Raw genomic sequence first — 8,331 nt, forward strand, 5'->3', positions numbered from 1 at the left:
AGTACTCAATACCTAGATAGCAAAGAAGTCTTGAGTGTATTTCCATAATGTTTGCTTAGCTCCAGTCAAAGAGGGAAACAATAGCTCCCAGTGTGTGGTATGTTTTATGTGCTTTATGTCTTGTTATGAACATTCGGTGTGGACAAACTTTGTTATTACTTAAGAGTTTATTTCCTATCCCTTATAGAAAAGGAGGTTCATCAACTGAGATCCAAGAGTGGTCTCCTTTTATTTTGGATTACTTCCTGTAGATTGATACCCTTAACATCAATATGAGGTCCAAAAGTGGCCTCAGCCTTCGGTCAGGAAGTATATTGTTTTGTTAGGCAAATGTTATATATATTCTTATATTTTTATAACATGGTGTATGCGTAAATATGTAAACAATTGCTCTCTATGTTTTTCAATGATTTACAGTATACTTGTATGTATGCCTGCTATTGAACCTCAATAAAAAAATATTAAAAAATAAATAAATAAATAAATACAAACTTGCCTGTAAAATAAACATAAACCCTAAGATAGATACAATGTAACTATTAGTTATATTGTAGCTAGCTTAGGGTTTATTTTATAGGTAAGTATTTAGTTTTAAATAGGAATAATTTAGTTAATGATAGGAATATTTATTTTGATTTATTTAAATTATATTTAAGTTAGGGGGTGTTAGGTTTAGGGTTAGACTTAGGTTTAGGGGTTAATAACTTTAATATAGTGCGGACGGCAGATTAGGGGTTAATAAATGTAGGTAGGTGGCGGCGATGTTAGGGACGGCAGATTAGGGGTTAATAATATTTAATTTATGTTTGCGAGGCAGGAATGCGGCGTTTTAGAGGTTAATATGTTTATTATAGTGCCGGCGACGTTGGGGGCGGGAGATTAGGGGTTAATAAGTGTAGATAGGTTGCAGCGACATTGGGGGCGGCAGATTAGGGGTTAATAAATATAATGTAGGTGGCGGCGATGTTGGGGGCAGCAGATTAGGGGTTCATAAGTATAATGTAGGTGGCGGCGGTGTCCGGAGCGGCAGTTTAGGGGTTAATAATATAATGTAGGTGTCGGTGATGTCGGGGGCAGCAAATTAGGAGTTAATAAGTGTAACATTAGGGGTGTTTAGACTCAGGGTTCATGTTAGGGTGTTAGGTGTAGACATAAAACGTGTTTCCCCATAGAAATCAATGGGGGCTGCGTTAGTGAGTTTTACACCAGCTCACCGCTGACTTAAGCAGCGCTGGTATTGGAGTGTGGTAATGAGCAAAATTTTGCTCAACGCTCACTTCTTGTCTTTTAACGACGGGTTTCTGAAAACTCGTAATACCAGCGCTGCATCTAAGTGAGCAGTGAGAGAAAACCGCTCGTTAGCACCGCATAGCCTCTAACGCAAAACTCGTAATCTGAGCCATTGTGACTACATCCATAACTGGACTAGACATTGCATGATTTGTTTTATTTCACTTCTATACTCAAAATACTATATTTTATCCATAGCCCTGCATTCTTGTACCATATTTCACATTCTAAATATCTTCATCACAATGATGTGAGGGATTGGCGCACAAGGTACTATGCAGACTCTTGCTCATTACAAGTTTGGTTAAGTTTTGGCCTTTAAATTACATTTAATTTATAGCTTAATTTAATCTTTTCTTTTTCTATAAGATTGCCTCTGTAGATCGGAGTTTAACACAGTCCTTAAAGGACTTACTTATTATATTATCCCTATATCATTATTACACAACTCCTGATCTAAAACCTAGAACACATAGAGCGCAGAAAAAACACAATCTAAGTGTAGTATTATGATAAAATAACAGTTTCTTTATTATAATAAGATTGCACTCACAAGATTAACCCTGAAACATATGAGGTATAATTACACCGGTTCACTGGTGTCCCTCTCAGAATAACAGCTGCTCCCCTTCAACGCTGATTAAGTCTCCAATTCTGCCGTCAAAAGCCGACTCGCAGACACTTAAAGGGACAGTACACTGTAAAATCGTTTTTCCATAAATGTATTTTAAATGACTTGTTATACCAACTGCAGAGTATAAAATATTTGAGAAATTGCATTTTCGGGTTTATTTGTGTATCTGAAGTAGCTGGTTTTGTGCTTTGAAACCACAGCCTATTACAATGGGTTGAGCTTCAGGTAATATCAGATCTCATTATGTTATCACTTTTATGTACACAGACTTGCTTCCTTATCTTATATTTGTCTGGAACACCAAAGCTCAATACATAGAGAGAACAATGGAAAATTATCATTTTATTACTCAACTATCATGCCCCCCACTGAGGGTGTAATCTATTCTGCTGGCTGTGTTTACTTAGGCTTGTCAATAGCGTATACGCCAGTATCAAAACTTTCAGTATAGGTTGGGAAACCACAAGCTAAATCAGCTATTTCAAATGCTGAAATATGAGTAAAGGAGCTACTTACAACCAATTTAATACACTCTAGCAGGTAAAAAGGATCATGGGGAATAATTTAAAGGGGAGACAGTTTTTGGGTGAACTGTCCCTTTAAGTCTCACACGGTAGCGTAAGGTTCAAAGCGTCACAAAAGTGGGCGTGGCCTGACGGCTATTGCAGGGCTCCTCTCCGCTTTCTCAGAGGCTCTCTATATCTATATCAATATTATTATGTAATCACAACAGACCCAAGAGTGGTGCAATTATTTTATTCAAGGGACAACATTTGAGGATTTTGTTTTTATTCTCACGTTTCTTTGGCAAACCATTGAACTCTGTAACCAGTAAGATAATTTCATGTCTGTATATCTTCTCTTGTTTTGTTTTTATTTTCATGTACCTCTGACAAAGCATGCAAAAAAACACCAGACCTACCTGATAAAAATCCTTCTAAACCAGTAGACCCCCATCACTGTCATTCATTTGGAATAAAAAAATAAGATAACCTTTGGCATCTCAGAAAGTGCAGAGCTCACCTAAGCAGCAGCATGACACATGTTAGATTGCTGAATCTATTTTCCTACTTTTCTTACTTATTCATCATTTGATTTTTTTAACTGGATAAAATATATATTTTTAATAAGTTAGTATTGGCTTCCTACACAGTACACATATAAGGTGCTATTTAGGCAGATGTATGGCAAGAGGATCCATTCCAGATGTTCCTGCAAATAAAGACATCAATCAGTAAGTTGAATGGGGGGTTACTTTACCTATGAGGGCTTTTTTTTTACACAACATTTATTTTTTATTTTTGGAAGTATTTATTTTTTATATTATACAGGGGTTCGGGGGTCTTGAAGAATAGGGGATCTTAGTTGCTTTAAGGGGGGCCCTTGGGGTACTTGGGGGATATTTTAGCGGTAATTACTTTGAGGGTAGCCCTTGCCGTGGATTGATACAGTATTGGAGTGGTCTACTGGTTTAGGGGGTAATAGCAGTGGGGGCTGGCAGTTTAGTGGATAATAGAGTTGAGGGGTCCAGCTGCTAGGCTTTAATACTGTTGAGAGGTCTGATGGCTTCCATCTTAAATAACAGTAGGAATCTATTTGCTGGGTTTGGAGTTAATCTCAGTGGGGGTTCTTGTGCCCAGGGGATTGATAGGGGTGAGAGGTCTGGTGGTTTAGGGAGATATTGCAGAAGAGATATGGCAGTTAAGTGGCTAATTGCAGCGTGGGATTCTTAGTACAGGTAGTGCTATGCCAAAGCTAAAAAAATGATAAAATGTATTTCTTGCATGCCACATGATCTAGTCAATATGTAATTAGGTGTAATAGGTGCAGTTTTACCTTTTTCTATGACTACTATTATAATCTAATCTTAAGTGCTATTTTACTGTATTATCGGTACAAAGGTAGGGGTATACAATGACAAAGATTTGTAGTAGTACAAATCCATGACAAACTAAACAAAACTAATATAGGAGGAGGATGAAGGTCCTGCTTACAGTCTACTCTCTATCTATACCTTCAGAGAGTTAATTGGTTTACACTTGAGCTTACAGTCTACTCTCTATCTATAGCTTCAGAGAGTTCGTTGGTTTACACTTGAGCTTACAGTCTACTATCTATCAATAGCTTCTGAGAATTCATTGCTTTACATTTACAGTTGAGCTAACAGTCTACTATCTGTCTATATCTTCTGAGAGTTCTTTGGTTTACACTTGGGTAGACCAGTGTACTTCATGATTCAACAGTCAAGCGTGGTTAGACTTGATACAGAAGTCCATGTTCTATTTTTTATGATGGCAGAGAATCGTAAAATAAATATTCTACTGCTTTCTTTGTTGTTCTATCATCCACATGGCTACATTTATAACTTTTATGTTCTGTGGTCAAGAAAGGAGAAGTGGAGTGATTACTACAAATTAAATATGACTGTACATAAACATAGCCACAAATTTATGCACCCAAAACATATATTTTCAAATGTGTAACTTATTACTTAGGGAAGTTGTAAAAGCTTATTCAGTAGATCATTCATTTTGGGTTTTTTTTTTAGCTGAAATTGTTTTGATGTTCAAGATCTCTAAAAAAAAAAACTACATTGTTAAAGGGAACTAGTTTTAAAATATTGCTTAAGGAGCATTAAGTTCCTAAAGTTTTTAGAATATATTTAAACTTTTAAATATGGCCAATAATAATAAGTCATTCATAGCATTCTTTTTTTTTTTTTTTGTATAACGTACAACTCATTGTCACCTTCTACTCCAGCAATGTACAATTAGAATCCTGCTATCTTCGGCAGCACATATACTAAAATTTGAATGATACAGAGAAGATTAGCATGGCCCCTGCGCAATGATGACAATCAACTGATGAGTGTGCTAAAGCATTTACTTCTTGAATTAGCAAGAATGGTGTACTGGTAATGCCCTAGAAGGAATGACAGAAGAGGAAGAAGAGGGTGAGAAGGAAGGTCCCAATATTCCAAGTGCAGATAATCTTGACGAGAAAGAAAGGGAGCAGTTGAGAGAGCAGGTTTACAATGCAATGGCCGAAAATGAAGCAAAACCAACCAATGGACACACTGAACCTGAAAGCAAACCAAAGGAAGATGTTGATATGGAGACAAAGGAAAGCAATTGTGATGTACCAGAAAGTGAGGAAAAGAAAGATGCAGAGATGGAGGAAGATAAATCTGTAGAATCAAAGACTGAAAGCAATAAACCTGAAGTATCAAAGACTGAAAACCAACCTGTGGCATCAAAGACTGAAAGCAGTAAACTTGAAGAATCAAAGGCTGAAAGCAAAACTGAGGCAACTAAGAGTGAAAGCAATAAACCTGAAGAATCAAAGACTGAAAGCAAACCTGAGGCAACTAAAACTGACAGCAATAAACCTGAAGAATCTGCAGAAGGAGATAAGCCAGTGAAGACAGATGAGACTGATGAAAAAGCTAACAAACCTAAAGAGCCTGAGAGTGAAAAGCAGGAATTAGAAGCAGTAGTAGAGCAAGGTGAAGAAAAATCTAAAGATGTGCATAAAAAAAGCAGTTGTAGCATCTTCTGAGGAAAGGAAGAACATTCAGTCAAATAATCTGAAACTAAGGATGGTGATTCTGCACCTGAAGCTTCTTCAAAAGACCTAGAGCCTTGTAAAAGTGGGAAGCAAGCTGAGAAAAAGACAAATGAAGACCAAGAACAGATGGATGCTGAAGAAAAGGAGGGCTCTGAAGAAGAGGCTGAAGGATCTGAAGAAAAAGGAGATGAAGAGGATGATGTTGGAAATCTACAGCTTGCTTGGGAAATGCTGGACTTATCAAAAGTAATCTTTCAAAGACAGAAGACAAAAGAAGCTCAGTTAAAAGCTGCTCAGACACTCCTAAAACTAAGAGAAGTGTCAGGGTTTTTTCCCTGCTTTGTTTGCCATGTGCTGCTGGCAGCCATTTCACTCACCTCTCTTGCTGAGTCTGGTGCAGAGTGTGTGATGCTGCTCATGGTGTACATCATCCGTGTGAGACAAGTTGCAGTCTCAGAATTGTGATGTCATCACTTATTATTTAAAGGGCCTCTGTTCAGTATGCTTTGCCCTTGCGTTGTCTCAGACCTGTTTTTGAGTTTCAGTTCCTGTGTATTACCTGGCTGTCTGACATCCCTCCTGATTCCTGATCCCTGGCTTGTTCCTGACTCTGCTGTTCTCCTTGTTCCTTATTCCAGCTTGTCTGACTACTCGCTTTGGCTCCTGACTCGGCTCGTCTGACTATTCGCTTTGGCTCGTGACTCGGCTCGTCTGACTACCAGCTCTGGTTTTGACTCCTGGCTTGTTGTTTGACTTGTGGACTTTTTATTATTTTTTTTTATTAATAAAGGTGTGATTATTTTTGTACTTCTCGTCTCAGTCTGATTCCTGGCACCCTGACATTACGCAAGGGCCATGAATCCTGAAGGTGCTAATAATCCACCTTTACCTACCATCATTTCCAGGATGGATGAACAGGATCATCGCTTGGATCAATTTGCACTAGCCCTGCAAACCCTGCTAACTCGCACTGCACATTTGGACCAAAGTGTCCCGCAAGTTATGGCTGCTCCTGTTACCGCTGCTGCACCTAGCCCTACCAGGAGCATGTCCGGTTCTGCACCTCTACCTCAGCGATATAGAGGCGATCCTATTCAGTGCAGAGGGTTTTTGAACCAGGTGGGCATTTACTTTGAGATGTTACCTCAGGTGCTTCCCTCTGACAGAGCTAAGGTGGGATTTCTCATCTCGTTACTCTCTGACACAGCTCTTGCCTGGGCTGATCCCTTGTGGGAGACTAATAAACCTGTGATTTCAAATTACCCTGAATTTGTGGCCTCCTTTCGAAGGGTATTTGATGTTCTGGCTCGCTCCTCCTCTGCTGCTAAATGACTCATGTCCATTCAGCAAGGTACAAGATCTGTTGCTCAGTATGCCATTGAGTTCCATACGCTTGCCACAAAGGTAGGTTGGAACAATGAAGCCCTTGTTGCCGCCTTCTTTCATGGGCTCTCTGATGCAATTAAAGACAAAGTTGCTGCCAGAGATTTACCAGAGGATCTTGAGGCATTGGTGTCTTTTTTTATCCTAATTGACATCAGACTCAGAGAGGGGCCCTCTTTCAATGAGCACTTGTGGAAGCCTTCTGTTCCATTGTCTCATACGTGTTCATTCCCACCCATGCCTCCCTCGCGGTGGAGAGGGCCTTTAGGAGGAGGGAGGGGCTCTGACTCTATTGTGGGTTACAGGGCCACCTTTTAAAGTCTTGTCCTACATGGCCGGGAAATGCTCGCACTTAAGGTCCTGTCAGGGGCAGACCTTGGGTGGTTTATCCTCGTCCCCGAAACCACTAAAGGAGAAACCTTTGGTCACGGTTGTCCTTTCCTAGGTAGACTCCTCCATAGTCACCCAGGCTCTTGTTGACTCTGGTGCTGCAGGCTATTTCATTGACAGTGCTTTTGTATCAAAGCACTCCATTCCTGTTTTGCCTCGGTCCGTTCCACTTGCTATTGAGGCCATTGATGGCAGGCCCCTTCAACCCGCACTCGTTACTCATGAAACCGCTCCGTTATCCATGGCTGTTGGGGCTCTCCATTTTGAAACCCTCCAGTTCCAGGTGATAAATTCTCCATATTTTTTAGTTGTTCTGGGTTAACCCTGGCTCCAAAAGCAAAATCCCAGTCTCGACTAGCGCAGGTCCAAAATTTTGTCATGGTCTCCGCAATGTATTTCCACTTGTCTTCAGAAATCAATTAAAGTCTTGTGCACTTCTTCGATATCTCAATTTCCAGAGGAGTATCGAGAGTTCCTAGACGTTTTTGACAAGGTGCGTTCTCTTACGTTGCCTCCTCACTGGTCTTACGATTGTGCCATAGACCTGCAACCTGGAGCCATTCCTCCTCGGGGCCGGGTTTACCCTCTGTCTGTTGCGGAGAAATGTGCTATGGAGGAGTATGTTGCAGATGCTCTGTTGCTCTCCTGCAGGGGCTGTCTTCTTCTTTGTGAAGAAAAAGGGTGGCGATTTAAGACCATGCATCGATTTATAGGGGTCTTAATCATCTTACCATTAAGAATGCTTACCCCATTCGTTGTTTTCCACTAATGGAAAACAACATTTAACACCAGGAGTGTAATGCTCTAACTTACTGCCCCTTTAAGTATGGCCCTCCTCCTTCAGCCTATTTAAGCCAGCACTTCCTCTAACACTCTGCTTAGGTATCTTCAATTGCAGAGAGTTTCCTTCCTGTGCAACTTACTGAAGCCAATCAACTACAGACTGCTGTTGCTCCTCAGTCTGTATTAGCTGCTAACTTAAAGGAGCTGCAGCCTTTTTCACTGCTTCTGGATTCACTTTCAGTTTCTCTATAACAGCAGGACACTCCACACTGAAGCTGCATTGT

General features: G+C 40.1%; 1 non-coding gene across 1 annotated transcript; it reads left to right on the forward strand.

The window, feature by feature from the left end:
* The first annotated feature begins 4,702 nt into the window (after nt 1-4,702).
* Nucleotides 4,703-4,810, forward strand: LOC128646400 (U6 spliceosomal RNA). Its single transcript, XR_008400328.1, has one exon. It is a non-coding gene; the product is annotated as a U6 spliceosomal RNA (small nuclear RNA).
* The last annotated feature ends 3,521 nt before the right edge of the window (nt 4,811-8,331 follow it).

This window comes from Bombina bombina, chromosome 1 (genome assembly GCF_027579735.1).
Source record: "Bombina bombina isolate aBomBom1 chromosome 1, aBomBom1.pri, whole genome shotgun sequence".
Lineage (NCBI taxonomy): Eukaryota > Metazoa > Chordata > Amphibia > Anura > Bombinatoridae > Bombina > Bombina bombina.